General features: G+C 45.7%; 1 protein-coding gene across 3 annotated transcripts in view; it reads right to left on the reverse strand.

The window, feature by feature from the left end:
* Nucleotides 1–18549, reverse strand: part of PASD1 (PAS domain containing repressor 1) — a 107350-nt gene that overhangs the window by 60727 nt on the left and 28074 nt on the right. The gene's annotated exons all lie outside the window — the stretch shown is intronic.

Genomic DNA, 18549 nt, shown 5'->3' on the forward strand with positions numbered 1-18549 from the left:
CTTGGCCCCAATATGGTGGTGACCATGCGGGCAGTTAAGTACTGCCACCCTTCTCATCCTGACCCCAAGACCCTCCATCGCACCCCTGACTGTCTTAGCAACAGATCCTGCTGGTCCTCTCCACATCAAGAAACCCCCTCTGCCTTCTTACTCCAGGGGAACATCCATCTTCTGTGGTGAGCCAAGCAGCACCTTCCCAGCACATTTTCAGGCAGATGGGCAATCCTGAGGAGGTTTTTGGTTGGGTTTGTGTTTGTTTGTTTGTTTTTCCAGAAAAATCATTCCTAGTTGTTTTGCACTGACCAACTTCTGTCAAGTTGCAGTGTTTCTCACGGACTTCATCCACCTTTGTACCCAATTTTGCATTCAGCAGAGCATACAAACAATATGGTTCTGCAGAGCAGAGTCCAGGGCTTCTCAGAGCACTGCAAACCACTGTTGAGGAAAATGCTGGCTTACAACAAATTTCTTTTCATTAAAGTGAAAGACTGTCCTGCTTTGGAGCACCATTGCTGTTATAGCGACATCTCATTCTCCCCCGTTTTTATCCTCCCCTTGTCCATTTAATACATCTGCCTGCCCTTAGCACTGGTGGTGGTGCTAGTTTGCAGAATAACAAGTCATTTCAACCGAGGAAAAACAAGCGAGAGAGACTCCAAAAATATATTAAAAAAAAAAAAAAAGTGCATTGTTTCCTGTAGAGCTTCAGTCCTTTCACTTGCAAAACTTCGGTTGACCTGCATTGGACAGCACTTGCACGAAGTGCTACAAAAACAGCACTCACTGTGGGTTTGCTGCCCTGTCATCATCTCCTTCAGTTAATTCAGACACCACGCAGTCGTATGTACGCAGCGCAGATAGTGTCACTAGCATAGCAACCGGTGGGTGAATCATAATGAAACTATGAAGAGGAAACATGTCACAAACCAAAGGAAAAGCTTGCTTTTCAGTGGAGTGTTTCATCTACAGAAGAGTGCTCAAGTTAAGGATGCCGATGAGAGAATTAACTTGTCCCCTGGTCACTTAATGCAGCTTTTTAGGCAGTTGTTTTCTGGTTCTGTTGCTATGGAAAATATGAATACTCACCACGACAACTGCAGCAGAGCGTGGCACACAATCCACTTCACACAGAGCGTCTTCTTAAGGAACCGCTCCCATTCATACATCCTACAAAATTCTGTGTCCTTGAGAGCAATTCAGCGTGGGGTTTTCAGGCACAGTGATTAATTCTCCTGCATTTTACAGTGGGATGTTGCCTGGTGTCTAATATTATTTATTACTTGATTCTTACACAGCCCTTTCAGTATTACAGCTGAAAATACTTTGCAAAGGTAATCCTTACAAAAAAAAAAACCTCTGCTTATTTTACAGCTAAGCAATTCAGGCAAAAAATTCCACATAAGGCCGCACGGCACGGCAGTATCAGGACTAGCGTTTGCACCCGTGTCCGTCGGGCCAGTACATTAGGGTAACAGGAGCATGGCTGTCATTGCAACAGGGTGGGATGACCCTATGAACTCTGCAGCCAAAATGTGCGCCATGAGGGCCAAACGGCTGCAGGGGAAAACTTCAGGAAGCTCAGTGCATCCGTACCCCTGATTAAACAGGAGCAACACACCACAGCGCTCTCGCTTGACCCCTGATTTGTGGGGCGACAGCAGGCTCGTGACTGCTGGCTGCTGTAGGCAGGGCTTGGGGATGGAGGGCGCTCCCCGTGCCAGCCAGCACGCTGCAGGAAAAGGGTTACACGCCCCTGTAACATTTTGTTCCAGAAGATGCTTCTGGAAACACCCTTCCCCATTTGCACGGAGGGGTTGATGCACGCTGCTGCTGATCCAAGCTGTGCACGCCGGAATAAAGCACGCGCCGTCCTTGTTTCGCTCACCCTGGCCAACCCGCGGCTCCAACCAGCCTGCGAGCCCCCGCTTTGCTTCGGCGGACGGGTTTCCTTGGGCCGAATCGCAGGCTGCTCCCGAGGGCAAGGACCCGCCGCTCCCCGACGGGCTGCGAGCACAGCGTGAACGAATTCCGCAAAGTTAGATGGCTGGCTTGCGCTTACTTTACGATAGGAACTCATTGAAGCTCTGTCCTGCCTTGGCTATCCGTGGAGCATGGAGGTTTCTGAAGTTATTTGCTTTAAAATGGTTTCGGGGGGGGGGGAACCCCAACAAATTGTGATCAAGAGTTATGAGTAACCTGGAACACAAAGAAAGTGCTCAGAGTAAATATGTGGCTGAGAAAACCATTACCAACCCAAACGATAATCATTCTGGCTATTTACCTATTAACCTTGCCAGACATGTTCCAAAGTGCATAATAAGTGACATGTCTCCTTTATCACAGGGTTTAGCCTAGAGGGAAACTCTCTCTTTTAGTTACCGACGCTAACCATGTTGCTTTTGGCATTGGATCTGTTTCCCTACTTTAAAAAACAGCATTGACAACTTTTTTCCACTGTTTAATTTGTGTAGTCACAGTAATTAAATATGAATCTTCAAATATTTCTTGACATATTGCAGATTTATCATCAGTGAAATAGTCTTCTGCATATTTCCATAATTGCTGCTGTTCAGAACAAAATGGTTATGCACTGAAAGACTGACAATTTTCTTCTTTTGGTTAAGTTCTCATTTGTTTGCCCTCTTGGCAGTGCTGTACAGCCGTTTCATTTCATAATTAAATTATTTTCCATTCGCATATGGAGGCAATAGTTTACTTTCCAATTTTTTTTTTTCTTTTGATTTTACATTGTTTCTGAAGATGTGGAATCCAATACGTACTGCAAGGAGCCAGCATATCCTTTAACGGCGTCTTATGAAACGCTGTTCATGTGCTGCCCCAGCTGAGTAACAGACAAATATAAATCACATAGATACTTCATTTGAATATAGTGCCCTTGATGGCCAAGAAAGAGTTTTGCCTGATTGGTGGCTTTAACCCTTCATGCTTCCGTGGGCGGTAAATTTTGCAAAGAATTAACAGTGACTTCAGGCCTTAGTTCAGATTGAAGGGTTGGTTTTTTTCCATCTCCGTGGTGTGCACTTTTACATTGTGAATGCCCACCATCTCTGTGTGTTTTCTTAGAAAGGACAAAGACTTACATTCCCTGAACAGATCCGTTTTGCCATAAAGAGGAAAGATGAAAGGAGAAGTAATTTTGGGGACACTTAAACCCTGGCAGGAGCAGCCTATGTGATTTCCATATTTCGGAAAGTGCTGGGGCGAAGAGCTCCCCATCCCGACTCCCCAAGCAGGCAGCTGACTAAGTGTTCCCTGTCCATCAATCGTGCTGTTACACAAGCTGTCGTAATAGTCTCTGCTTAACTGTTCACACATTTGTATCTGCTCAGAAACCCTTCTGGCTGTCTTCCCTTCAGTAAATAAATACGTAGCTTCTTATGAACAAAGCCTTATCAGATTGAACAAGCCCCTTGGCAACGTTCGAGGTATGAGAACTAATACAAAAAAACTGCAGACAGGTTGAAATACTGAAAGTGATAAGAAGCCCCAATGAATTCTTTCGTTGAAAATCAGGATTTCATTCTCGGGGCCAGGTTACCTTCGCTCCCTATTAAAGGTGAGAAAGGAACAGGCTGTTCCTGTTGCGTGTGCCTTTTGTGAATCCTCAGCAAGCATAGCTGTCTGTGTCTCACCACCCCGCTCTTTCTGGGTGCTTGCGGCTGAGCCCCAGCCCGGCTGCTGCAGTCACTCCTCACCACGTCTGGTGGTCGGTGCTGAGAGCCCAGGTGCCTCCAGGGACAGTGGTGGGACCAAAGGAGAAGGGAGTTACAACCATGACCATTACGTTAGGAGGCAGCAAGGAGCTTTGCCCAGCCACAGCAACCTTTCAGCTGCCTGCCCAGGACCCACTGCTGGTGCCTGGGCTGGAGGGAGAGACCTCCTGATCCAACCAGACCTGCAACTCCTGCCCTCCCGGTGGGATGACACAGGACGTGGTCTTGTGTGGCTCCTGCCCGTCTCATCACACATCTCAGGGTTTCATCACGGCCCTGAGGAAGAACATCTCTTAATTTCACAGAAGTCAGATCAGCCCTCTTCTTTGAAAAGCAGCTTTCATCACAGCTTAGTGACTGTGAGACTACGGCGTTTGTTTGGGTTTTTTTTTTAATCTTCAGACTTCGGTGCACAAGGTTAGAGTCACAGCCTGTCGTAGGGATGGGCAAGCCTCAACCTTTGAACGGGTTTCCTCTGAAAGAAGGACCTACAGCTTGAGGGGCTGAACCAATTGACTTTTAGCAATTTCCTCCTTGCCGCAGGCAAACCCCACTGTCCACGTGGACATCAGGCACTTTTCCTATCACCGACCAAAACGTACTGGGACCAGAGAGCAAAGAAATTATCTCTGAGCAAGGTGTCCTCCTCCTCCCTCCATGAGGACACTGGAGATCTTCTAGAGCATGGCCAACATTCAGCTCTGTGTTTCTATTTCAGGTCTCGGCTGCTGGAGCTGGCTGGAGCGGTTGATCGGCTTACCTACTGTCTGCCAGGATCAGGGCCTGAATGAGGGCAAGCTGGCTGTGACCCAACCCAGATAAGTCTGAGGTTGTGCTGACAGGCTGGGGAAGAGAGGGAGATGGGAGAACTTCTCTGCGAGGGTAGTTTGCTTTTTATTGTTCAGATTTTCAGACCCAGGGACCTTAGTGGACTGACTTCTGCCCTGTCAATTATAAGAAGAACCAAGGGTGGTCTGTTTGCTTTTTTCTGGACTGCTTTTCTGGATCAGAAGGTGGAGCCCACTCTTTTGAACGTGGGTCTTTCCTATACTGAGTCATCTTGAGAGTGGACTTCAAATGACCAGGCCACCCTCACAACTACATCTGCACCAGGAGTGATGCAAGCTTTCCTTTAAGCAGGTTTGAATGCACAGCTTCCCCTGTTCACAAAGGCTGCAGCATTGAGAGATTGCACAATAAATGAAAATAAGAGGCAAAAGCATTTGCGGCCTGTGTACTAAGTGCTGGAAATGCGGATATCCACAGGACAGAGTCTTCATCCTGAGGCTGACCAGCAGAGCCAAGGCATCCGAGACAGTGCTTATTTGTCATCCTTGGAAGAATCATTTTCTCCTTTATGTAGCCTTTCTGCTGCTCGCAACTACAAAGGGACTTAATGGCTCCGTATCGTGACCTTTCCTCATTCAGACGACTGTAAGCAAATGAACATTTTGATTGATCTAGCAGACAAGAAGCCCAGATGCAATGCTAGAAACAAATACTGAATTTCTGACAGAGCAAAACTGCTTGGGTGGGGCTCACTGCCTCCTCGTGATGGCTAATTTGAGCGTGACCTCAAGGCTGAAAAGAGTTGCCTCGGAGATCTTTTGGGAATAATATACACTGTTGACCAGTAAAGGTGAGACATTAAACTTTGCATAAGTCTGACACTTTTCGGAATAAAGCTGAACAACCAGGTGGTATTTTTGGATTACAAAACTGGTTTTGCGTATGCTTCCCAGAGGGAGGGGAAAGGCATCCCTTCCTTCACGAAGTCTGGCGGGGAAAGAACTTACTCGCATTTTCTGAAAATCCTCTCAGAATGGTAATAGACAGGACCTTTGCTCCTGTGTCCTCGTAAAACACATAATGGTCAAAATTTTAAAGGGAACTAAGCCTTTGTGAATATCAGTTCTCTTCTCTAACGAGTGCAGGGGCGATAACTGTGCACTACGAAGAAGCACACTCTTTTAGGCTCCCCTGCATGTTGGAGCACTGGATTTAATTTTTTGGGACTGCAGGGCCCAAGTTGTATTTTTAGAATAGCTTGGAAGGTATAACTGAGATTTCCAGCCAGGCGTATGACTGCGTTTTGTGTGCAATTTACAAATGGGAGAAATGAGAGACATATCCTTCGACTGAATAAAAAGACAACAGAAAACTTCAGGCAGAATTCTCTTCTCAGATCTACCCACGCTGCACACAGTGATGGCAAAGACAGACATCTTCTGTGCCGCTTGCAGAGAGAATGCAGCATGAAAACAGATGCCCAAAGCACATATCTTCGAAGAATATATTTAGCCTAGAAGTGTTTTAGACTGAGAAGTGATCGTGCAAAATACAGTTTTCTTGCCAGCGTTATTTTAGTAAATAAGGATGAAAATTTTATCCTACTTCCTATTACAGATAATCTGGTTAAAGTGGGGATGAAGGAGTAGCTTTGGGTGTGCATTAAGAAGTACCATGACATTTAGTCTACTCAGAGTCTTAGATCTTCATTTCAGATTCGACTTGTTCAGTCACTTTATCAGGTGGAAATCTGCCAATGTGCAGTGAAAGGTGATACATACAGCTTCAGAGGGCTGATTGATTGTTTCATTTGAGGGAACTATGCAAACATGTGAAACATTGCATGCAATAGAGAGTGCTCTGGAGATTTTAGAAGACCCATCTGAAGGAGAGAGAGAGAGAGACGCTGGAGGTTCACTCCAGCAGATACACTGGGTGCAGCGCATTGCCTTCAGTGCTGCCAGGAGGTTGGTGCGTGTCCATCAATATCTTTTACATCGTTTCCCATGTACCACGCTACTATTACCTGTTGTTACCACCATGCCAAATGGAGTTTTGTTCTCACTCTTTATCCTTAAAGAACAGACTTCTAGATGTTGCTACAGCACCACGAGTTTGCCAAGTATGTAGTTCATTGCTAATGCAGGAACATATTTCAGGCACTGTCAAAACTAATCAATATCCTTCAATTTGGGACACAGTCAGCCTAGACTGAGAAGTCTAATGTAGGCAGTCTTGAGCAGCCTGTCATTATCCTCTTTAAAAGAACGAGTTGAGACCTAAATGCATCAGATGAACAGTGACAAAAAAGTACAGAGGATACTAGAGCAGAGTAAATATCATACATTCTGATCAGAGCACAGATTTTCCAGTTGTTTGATCCACTTCTTTCCAGAATAAAACTAATAGACCAAATCCTGAAATCAGTATGTAGAAAATACTTCCACAATGTAACTATAACACTGAACACTGTGCTTTCATTGCAAAAGAATTCAGAATTCAACACACCATTAACATTTATATTATAATAGCCATTTAGCTATTCTTGTATGGGGAAGCCCCTATTGACGCTGATAAAGCACTGTGAAGATGGGAGTTACTACTTTAACGAGTCATCATTGTCCTCAATAAAATTCTTCTTTTGGAGTTCACTGGAAATAAGAAATTCTGTCTCTAGTCTAGAATGATTAGAAATTACATGATCCTTTCTCCCACAGATGGAGGACAGAGAAAAGGTTTTTAAGGTGAATTGTGGTAAAATCTAGCAGGCCTATGACACTTATCAAGGATATTATTATTGTTGTTGTTATTATTATAATAAATTGTTATTATTGCTGCCATATGACAGTTGCAGATGGATAAAAAAATGGGTTAAGTTTAGTTAAAAAGAAAAAAGCCCCACTGCATTTAGACTTCCATTATTAATGCACTTACCAAATTGAGCTAAATGACTGCTTTTTGTTCAAACAGTTCAGACTTTGCAGTCAATGCATAGTTACGTTCATTTATTTTATTAGTTGCTTTTCAGGTAGAAATTCAGTAACTTAAATGTTCTTCAATCTGAAGTTCAACCCAGTATCCTCAATTCATACCTGCAGCCTTTTGATGTAAGTACAATCTTAAATCTCTACTTCACACAAGCATAAAGCTAAAAAGATAATGGCAGTGCTACTGCCCTATGTGTTTCAAGCTCTTTCCATTTTATATAACCCAGCAGCACAAGTAGGCTTTTCTTCTACTGATAATAACTCCAGATGTGGCACAGCCATACCTGTGACTAACACACTCAACAATAACATTCATAAAATATGTTGGTCAGGAGGGCAATCAAGCACACAGCGCTAGCCTACATCACCTCTGGGTTTCAGCATCTTTGGAACACAGTCATCCACTTGCAATAAAGGCTCAAAAATAAAGGAAGATGCAGCCTCCACTACCACAGCTATTAACAGCGAACAAGAGAAAGCTACCTTTGCATTCCAGGCTTGGAAGAGTGTAGTTTCTGAATAAGAAAAGTTGAGCTGCTGGAATAGTTTGACTTTTGATCTGTACTTGTTTGGGTCAGCCTCGCAGCAGCTACGAGTGTGCCTTACTTTGCTCTTCACTTTCCTCACGTTTCACTATGTTCCTCACCCATTCGGTAATGCTTCTGGTTTTCTTATTAAGTGCATTTTCATCACCAACAAAGTGCAGTTTTAGATAAAGACACAGGAAGAAAAATGATGCTGATTCCCCATGGCAATAACACGTGTATGTTACCCTACACGGGGTCTCGGCTCCCTTCCTTGGGCCATAACAGCCCAAATAATACGCAACGGAGGAGGCAGCGTTATGGCAAACCAGAACTGTAGGCACTGGCAGAGGAGAAGCATCACTGGACATTTAAAAACTCAACTGGATCAGGGGAACACCCTTTCCTCTGGTAACAGAGGAATAGGGTGAGGTTTGGCCTGATAAAATGGGCTGGTTTGGTTTGGCTGGCTGTTTCTCTAAATATACTATTATGCCCAAATGAGCTGGCAATTGTATTTTCATCACTCATTACATGTGTTGCTCAAAAGCTGCTCCCTTCAGTCACTGGGCACTATCCTAGGGGATGCTCCACCCCAGCCAGCTCAGGAACTTCTGCTGATAAACATCCCTTCTCCAAAACCAGGACCCCACCTCCTCCACAAAACCATATCACTTTCGTGCCAAGAGGACTGAAGCCGCATTTTCTTTCCCTTTGCCAGGTCTCTGTACCTGATGAGTCAAGCCTGCTCCCTGGCCCCACTGGGGAAAATGATTCTGCTGGGTGGGGAAATCCTGCCTCCCTGAGCTGCCCTGCTCAGGCACTGACTCTGCTGCAGGCGGGTGTCCCCAGCCAGGGGTGGCACTTAGAATCACAGAATCATTTAGGTTGGAAAAGACCTTCACGATCATTGAGTCCAACCATCATCCATGCCCACTAAACCGTGTCCTGAAGTGCCACGTGTCTACACAAAAGACATCACCGTGAAACATCAGGGCGGGGGACACTCTGGACAAATCAACACGTGAACCATGAGGCATAAGCAAGTGACTGCCAGCTTTACATATTACAATATATAACTTGCTGACAGGCTGAACTTCCCTTCCAGGACAACTTCTTCTCTAGGATGAACTCTTCTCCTCCATGAGGATCCTGCAAACACTTATCTCCTGGGTGGGACAGCAGACATCAGGAAGACAATGATGAAGCATATGGTTAAAGCAATCTATGGATTGCTTGCCATACAGTGAAGGACACAAGTACCCATAGGAAGTTCATAAACACTGCTGCAATAGTGAAGAACACAAGTCGGAGGAGTCTTTTCCTTGTGGTAACGCTGCGAAGAGCTTCCTGTCTATCAGATGGCTCTGTTAAAGTCAGTTTTGCACTGGGAATGGCCACTGGCAGGATGACAGCCTACACTTTGCTCCTTAATCTTCCTGGCGCATTTAGTTGGCCAGAGTTGAATTAAAATTAATACTACATCAATTCATGGTTGCAATCATGAAGGATGAGAAAGTTGTTAAGAAAGACATGCAAAATAAGGACAACTTCTAGACCCATGAGATTTCCTCTCATTCTTGCTGTCCAGAATTTCTTTCGAAGCCTCCAAACACCTCTGACTTCTCTAGGTTGGAATTTGGAGGTAGGATGGCTCCATAAATGCATTGGGAAATAATACTTAGTAATGGACAAACCTGAATCAATGAGTCCTCTCAGCTCCTTTGAGATACGGGTTAGCCAGCTAAGCCAGAAGTTGTGCAATCCCCTGGCAGAGCCGTGGAACGCGCCCCGCTCCAACACTGCCCAAGCCCAGCTTAAAGGGAGGGGGCCATTTGTGCCTCTGCAATGCGAAGTGTCCATTCTGAATCAAACTTAAAAACTGCCTCTCAGCACTCTGGGGACACGCGTGGGTAATGCCTGTGCATGATAGCTTCTGCCCGGCTCCAGGAGTGGATGGGATGAGCCTGGGAACTGCCCTGCAAGTGGCCTTGCACCACGAGCGGTGCAAGTCAAACCCCACTGACACCGCCACCTTCTCTGTCCCGCATCTGTAAGTGATAACACCCCAAATGGATGGCATGGGTACACGCCTAAACCATTACTCCTCTCTTCCCACCTATTTCTCTAACTGTGCAGCCCAACGTCTGATGGCTGCTATTTATCAATATCAAAGCACCTACAAATCCACTGTTCAAGATGGATGAGACTGATGGGGGTCCAAGCGCACCAGCCCTATGCACACAAAAAAACTTAAGTTGGTTCTACCAGCCAGCTGAGATTATGGTCTGAATAATTCATTTAACTACAGCGCAGTGCAACGCGACCGTGACATGGATTTCAAGCCAAAAGCAAGTAACGTTTTGAAGGGCCTCCGTGACATGGGAACCTGGGTTTCTCTCACTCTCTGTAAATCACAAGGGGCTGCATTCATCAGAGGGCAGGGACGTACGTGCTTCTGAGGAAAGAAAATAGGCGTTTTTTTAAAATGTCACACATTAATCTTGCTTTTCCAAGCACACTGAGATACAGCCAGAGAAAGTAGTAGCTATGAGGAAAATTATGACTGTGTTGAATAACTGTCTAGCCAATAGGATCTCCATAAACAGTTATTCAGATATGCCCTGCTCACACCTATCACCAACTAATTGCAACATGACTATAAGATCACCAGGACCGTATTGACATGTGAGGAAGTGATTATGAACACAGAGCTTCCTAAGAAGCAAGGGCTGTCCCACTTTTCACAATGATGTTGGAGAACAGAAATCTCTGCGGAGCTCTAATGGGCTACCGGGGTGAGCTGACAATAAGCACTCTTTAATTAAGCTCTTTGAGAAAGTCAGGCTCCCACTGGGCTTGTTGTGAGAGCAGCAAAGCTCTTGATTTATAGCAATTCAATGCCCAAGCTTCCTAATACTGATGTAGGACACCAAATCACCAAGACCTCTTCAGTATAATTAAAGACAGGATGTGCTCCTGGCCGGCTTATCGCATCCCTGAACGGGAATGCAGTCGGATGTCTTCTTGGGGTTTGTTCCTGTAGCTTATATGTTGTATGTTATATAACAGGTTGCATCGGTGATAGTAAAAACTGAATTAATTAGAAAGGGGGAAGAAGTAGCGATGGGGAGATTATTCAGGATCTTCTGAGTTCTGATCATGCCACAAACTTACCGCAAAGCTTTGAGAAGCCTAAAGTTTCTCTTTTCCTCTCTTAAATGAAGTGGAAAAAATAATTAAGCACATAGGCGTGCAGGAGTTAATTAGTTATGGCTCGGTTTTCAGAAATGCTAAGTAAATCTCAACTAATTCCTGGTGCTCCTTATCTTTGAAAAATCAGGCCAAACAGTATTATATTTCTTTGCAGCATTTATAAAGGCTAAATACTGCTCCTATAACCTAAATCTATCGTGGCCATCTCATCAGGGCTCTGGGCATTAATGCAGCACGTACGATGTCTGGATTAACTCCTGCCTGAACTAGTGCTCAAGCACACAAAGAGTGTTAGACCAGTGATGTGCCACCAATTAGCGCAACACGTGGCCGCTGGCCACTCTCTGCTGTCTTTACGTGGAGGTACACGAGGTGGTGCTGCCAGTGTCCATGGCTGGGAGCACCCTTGAGCTAGCCAGCGGCATTTTAGAAAGTCAACCTGCCTGGGCTTGGAACTGCCTTGTGCGTGAGGATCTGTTCTGATCCTTGATGAACCACAATGATCTGTGCAAATTGAATTGATTTGGGAATCCTCCTAACTTCCCCTTCTAGCCAGTGATTCTCATTATGCCTTTATCTGCTAAATAGGAGGACTCCCTGCTAGTAAGTGGTCTTTCTTGGCAATATTAGCTCCTTCTAGGCTGCAGTCAAGTCAGCCCTAAACCTTTTCTTTGTTAAGCCAACCTGGTGAAAGTCTTGGAGTCCTTCACCAACAAATGCATTTTCCGGTCCCTCTGTCACTCTTGGTCCTCTGCAGCTCTTCATCATCGTTCTTGAATTAAAGGGAGGTTTGCATCACCGTTGCCATGAGCACCAAATAACAGAAGTAATATAACTTAATATCCCTGATAGTATTCCTTCTAACTACAGCACTATGGCTATTTAACTCTTAAAGTCTTGTTCAGCGTCATTGCTTTCAATCCTGTGAGCCTGCCTTCCCATCTTTGTCCGTTGAAGCATGACTAGTCTGTACTGAAACGAAAGCTATGTGCTTGCCACAGGTAGCTATTCCCTTTGCATTAGCCTACAGGGCTAAAGAAAAACAGGAAGAAAATAACTGCACGATTTGAATCACCATTATTCTTACTTTTTCATCAGAAAAACTATGTCAATATTTGAAAAAAAAATTAGAATTTCAGTTTTCTGCTTTGGTGCAAAAATACCATAGGAAAGAAAATGCCAACAACAAAAATATCTAGATACAATTACAACCCTAGAAGTCATGACTATGCTGTGGCTAGTGCGACTCTTTTGTGGGTGAAGTTAATTCCTCTGTGGAGGCCAATCTGAGGCCTTTGGCCCCCCAAATTCTTCAAAAATAGGTTCCCCACAGCAGGTAGGTCGCTCCTTCACTCAGGACTGAATTTCAATCTGTGTGCATATCAGATGAATAGGATTTGGTTCAATGAAAGAGTCTGAAGGGAAATTTTTTTCAAGCTGTGTGATGTGCAAAAAAAACCCAACCCATCAAGAAGAAAGGCATGAAAAAAACAATAGAGAAACCAAAAGTATAAGGGAGGAATAAAGACATCCTTCGGGATAAGGCAATGGAACACGTGTGGGTGGAAAAGCACACAGGAGAGATATGGAAAGTATTCAAAGAGAAATTACTGTATGCCCAATGGTTATGTGTGCCATTGAGCTATAAATACTTCAGGACTGGAGACAAGGGTAAAATTTATACAGGGAAGTGGAAAAAGTCATCTGAAGTAAGGAAAAGCTCTCTAAAAGCATAGGAAAATTGAAAAAAATGAGGTGGAGAATGGAAAAAAAACCCCCAAAACAGTTAATGACATGATAAGAACAGGTCCAAAGAGACGTTTGCTTCTTCCACATATGGGTCTCTAATTGTGCATGTTTATTAAAATCTTACTGTTAGCAATCCTGGTGTCAACCGTGAAAAAGCGTATTTCAGAAGCAGGCTGTACCACAAAGGCTTAGTATGACTCTTCGGAGCCACCCTGGCTAAACCTCCTGGTCATCCCACATTTCTCCCATGGCTCGCCGGATCCACCCACTGCCTCCCGTGTCGTCTTACGCGTGACGCTCCTGCGGGTCCCGACTGCTTTTCTATTCGTGGTTGTTCAGCATCAAAGGGACCCAGTGCCTCCGTGTGCCCTGAGACCAAGCAGAGCTACAAATGGCACCACCAGTGCCACAGCTGGCTGTTTATATCTCCACGGCTGATGTACATTCATTTCTATTTGCCCGGCAGCATACCTGTCTATTGAGACTTATAAGCAGGAATTTCGCTTCCCCAGGTGATGGATGTGCGTATACAAATAAAATGTTGCAAATCCTGTAACTACCACTACACATCGGGAACCACCTACAAGACCTATGCCCAGAGGTGTGAACAACTTCCAGCAAGGGTAATTATGCATTACCTTAAGGAATTCAGGTTCCCCAGGGCAGGATTCATCTCACCCAATTTCAGTTATTTAAGAGCTCAGTGCTTACTCCCAGCCAATTGCGTAGGCTCATTTCTAGGAGCAGAGGAGGGAGAGGGGCTCCTTCAAAGACTCCAGCTCCGGCTGCCCGACGAAGATTGCGTGGAAGGGCCCATCTCCCGCCGTGGACAAGCAGCTTGTTGGGCAAGGCATGGGTGGCTGCCAGGTGGTTTCAACCTCATTGCAGGCAATTCTGTTTTCCAGAACAGAAATGGTTGGTTGCGCTGTTGTAATATTGGGGGGATGTGTGTCAAGAGCTGAGAAGGAAGATTTTAAAGAAGGGGTTGAAGCGTACCTTCCAAACCCCCTTTGCCCTACTACGAGCAGCTGTATTCCGAAGCCCTGTGAAGGTTCATTCCAACAGGAGACACTTTACCACTGCTGTCATTTCACGATGGGCAAGTACATTTCTCTCTTTTTAACCATCTAGCCCCTGCTGAGTGAGACCGGCCCCCTGTACAGAAGGAACACGAATCACACACGCAGTCGTGCTTTGCCCTGAGAAGCGGCACGCGAAAGCTGAGCACGACGGCCCGGTCTCTCCTCTGTCCTACTTGCTTTGCCGTAATTACATAAGCAGCATTTGCCTGGCTCCTACTTTCTCGTTTCCTTCGCTTGTTTTCTGATTTTTAGGACACTCTTTTACTCGAGTTACACTGACCTCTTTTGTGAGAGAGGGTAACATATTTTCTGACTAAAGCCTCTTATCTTTAATAACCTGGCACATTTACTGCCCAAGTCAATAGTTAGACTTGGGAATTCTTTTAATTAGAAAAGCGACCACTCTAATCAATAGTGAAACCTGAAAGCCCCATGTAACAGAGAAGCAGCTATGCAGAAATCTAGACCATCCACAAGCAAGGCAGACACCTACAACAAGTATCATACTCATTTTCTCCTTCTCATTCAGCAGTGGAAAATATGTGAACATGTTGCAGGGCATCCAAAGGACCCTAAACAGAGTCATCTGCAAAAAGTTCTGCTTTAGTTACAGTGGAATAAAAAACCAGCAGCACCACTGATATTCAGGACCGCTAAATATCACTCTCTCTTCATAAAAAAATTGGGTACCAGTTAATATATTCCACAATGCTCCCTCCACTCCTGCCATTGCCGTTGAACCATGCAGCTGCGGGAGGCTGGCAGCAGCACGGTGGCTTATCTGCCTTCGGTAGGAGCTTATCAAACACAAGCTGAGGGTTTCCTTCTCAGGTCTGCAGATGGGTAGCATGGGGGGCAGTTAATGCAATGGCACAGATAGCCAAAGTCCCACGACAGCCAGCCGGCTTGGCGACGGATTTTCTTTTTAACCCGTGACAGAGCCAGGGTAATACGAAAACTGTTTTATCGAGGATATAAGAAAACTTGTCCTGTGGAGGGCAGGGGTGACCAAGGGAGCAGAAGGCACGTGGTGGGGGGGGAGAGGAGAGGAATGGGTTAAACCAGAAGGTAATAAAGTGCAGAAGGTCCAGCTCGGTCCAGAGGTCCCATCCTGGCCCCGCTGCCTGCCGGGCAGCGCTGTGACAGCCAGCACAGGGACGCAGCGCGGGCAGCGTGCACGGGTCGTGTTCTGTGTGCATCCTAGATACGCGTTAGGATGCTGGAGGGTTGCTTTAAAACGTACTTGTCATGGGCTCCTGTAGAGAAAAATTTGGTCCCCCAACTTTAAGCTAAGCAGTTGCCAACCTCCCAACCAGCAAGGCTAAAAACCAACATGAGAGATTTTGCTGGAAAGCCTTTGCGCTGGGTGACTGCTGGTTAGCGAGTACCGGGAGCCTTTTGTACCCAGCCCAGCATGATGGCGCTTCTCTACTCAAACAGAATGGAAGATTAATCAGATGTTAAAAATTACTATTCAAAAGATATTCTGTGTCATAAATATCCAGATTCACAGCAGCACATTCAGCAGCGTGTCTGAACCCCCTTCCTCTTCGTGAGAGGAACAGAAACTGCTTCTCAAACAAATGAGAACAAGACTTTTGTTTTGTTTTGTTACAAAGAAAAATCAACTGATGATAGCAGATATTTAAAAAACAACCCCGCTTAATTATAATCTTTCTGGAGCAACCAGGATGGCTTCAGACTATTTTACATAACTGTGTTAAATCCCCCCTGAGAATTATTTGCCTCCTACACTCCAGGGTGCCTGAGCTTAAAAGATGGCCAGTTATTTAACAGGCTTATGAGTAGCTTAAAAATGTACCAGCACTTGCTGCAAAAGAACAATTGCGAGTGGGTTTACTTCGTTATCTGCACAGCCCCTCTACAATGGGCAGGAGATTGTTCTTTGATGGTGCATTTTATTTTGAAGTATGTATTGCACCTGTCCTGCTGTGTATTCAAATTATAATAAGCTTTTTATATATATATATATATATGGCCAAGGCTTGGAGTCTCTTTACAAGCAGTATTTGCAGTAGCAGCCTTGCAAAACTTCACTAGTCAGCTTGCACAAAGACAGCATTTTTTCTTCTATAATTTGTAAAAGGAAGGAACATCTTACTTTCCTGCATCGCCTTCCTAGAAAAGGAGAAGCAATCTGACTAATGAATAGCCCAATATTTGTGCGTGGACTTAGAAATGCAACTGGGAAAGGAAAAGATGGCAAGATTCAGCCCCAGCTGTGCTGCGGTCTTTCCTTGGGTTACATTTATTTCTTTGGATTTTTGGTGTTTAAGGTATATATCTAACCACAAGTCTCTATGTTTACCTAACATAAATTATGAAGATAAGTAACAAAGTGAGGAGAGAACTGAATTTTTGTTCATGGACTTTTAAGCCCAGTAACTTTCAAAAGAGTTTGCATGCAGATTACTAGAAAGAGCACCTTTGTACCACCTGAGTATCCCTCACTGGAGGACAAGCCTCTTGCCTGGGCTTGAGCAGGCAGGAGGACAGTTTGTGTCTTCTCTCCCTCCTCTGGGCTGTCTTTTCTGAGTAGAGGCAGGTCTTAAAGCAGGTAGGTAAAAGGAGTAAGCAGTTCGTGGGCTTTAGCATGGCCCAGGTATTATCTTCACTGCCATAGAGACAACAAATGAGAACACTGGTAGAATATTCATTTTCCTTTCCCTCTGATGGGCTGGCAGCAAAATATGTCATCTGTTAATCAAATTCTCAGTGAGCTATACAGGGACAGGAGTGGCCATTAGCCATAACCATGAAGATGGAAGAAGCGCAAAGCCCGATGCAGCGGCTCTTTCTCAGCTGCTGATGGTAAAAACCAACCCAAATATCCCACAGAGCCGTAAAAGGGAGCTGAAGCCACTCCTGAGCATCACTGCACGACCACCAGCACCCTTGGACTGTGCCTAGTAAGGCTGAGGAAGTCTTTTCTGTTATTATTTTGGATAGTTAATCCAGCTGAGGGCTGGATGAGGGGCATCGTGCTTACGGCAGGCAGCCATCCCCGAAAGCAGCCTTCGGAGAGACACCCAAACTCTCTGCCAGCATTGGTTCCCAGTCCACCCATAAGAACCTTTTTGTTATAACCATGACCCAGCCTTCTTCCAGCAGCGGGAAAGCTGTAAGGACTGGACTTAGCACTGCTGGGCTCAGGGTTAAATCTCATGCTGGGAGGTTCAGAGGAAGGTCCCCCTGTGCCGGATGGCTCTGGTCCCTTCTGCAGGTCCCCTCCACCCAGTAACCCCTATCCTGCTCTTGCACAGAGGGGCTGGTGCAGGTCAGGGAATGGGAGGAGGAGGCACTTTGTGGAGTCAATGTCACCCCTTCTTCGTGCCCTGGAGCTGGATTTCCTGTCTTTGTGGCAGGGCGGAAGGGAAAATATGGCCCTGAGCATGATGACTGTCATTCCTGTAACCAGGGACCGATGTGAAACCTTCAGCACTGAAATCAAAACCAAACAAGAGGGGCCATAAGCTGGTCGCTACGTGAAAAAACAATCATCTCCTGAAAACTGGTCAGAAAGGAGTATAGACCTCAGTCACCAGTTACAAACCAGTTGAGAAGAACAGAAGTTCATCACGTCCCAGGCAAGACTAGATCACCTGCAGTCAGCATCCCTGAGCTGCAGACAGATCCTAAACGCTTAACAAAAGGGTAAGCTGAACATTGATGCAAACCCAGCTGTATGGGAACCTGCAGGGCCACGTCTGCTGCCGGGAATCCCTCGGCACTGCAGCACTGCGGATCAGCGCTGTGCCTCCCTTCACACTTGGTTGAAGCTGTTCAAGAGGATGTGCCAAAACACGGATCTCTAAGCTGGGAAGGGAAGGGGTACAAGCAGAGTTCAAGCTGACAGAGAGACTGTGCCGCGACAGCCGAGATGAGCTCTGGGGCAAAGGGAAGAAGGGGCAGAGCCTGAGCAGGCCTGCGGTGGCCAGAGGACCCAGGCGGTGGCTAAAACGCAGCCAGTTTCTCATGAAAGCTCTTTGCAGAGCTGGAGATGGCAGCAGCGGGCAGCACGTCACGCTGGCTCGGATGAACGGACACGTGGCATGGCGGGACGGATCAACCCTGCACTGGGACCTGCATCGCGATCTCGGACCGTGCCAGGGTCCTGTCCCCGCATCTCTCTGCATCTCGACCCGTCCCATATGCTGTGGGCTGTGTCTGGTTCTGGGCCCCCAGCTCACCCAGCCTCTTGGGGCTGTGGGGTAGGAAAGAGGAACTCCCCTCTCTCTCCTTCTCTGTACATGTAAAAATTTTCTTCTGAACTAATGTGAGCAAACTCATCTAGAAATAAGAAACTCGAGTCAGCTTTCCAAGAAGTCTTTGGAGAGAGATTGATTCTGTGCTTGCGAGCGTGTAAATTTGGGCTTCGTGACTTCAGTGGAACTATTTTGAATTTGCCCCATATAACGAAGCTGGCCATTTTTGAATACAAATAGAA

This window comes from Haliaeetus albicilla, chromosome 23 (genome assembly GCF_947461875.1).
Source record: "Haliaeetus albicilla chromosome 23, bHalAlb1.1, whole genome shotgun sequence".
NCBI classification, from domain to species: domain Eukaryota; kingdom Metazoa; phylum Chordata; class Aves; order Accipitriformes; family Accipitridae; genus Haliaeetus; species Haliaeetus albicilla.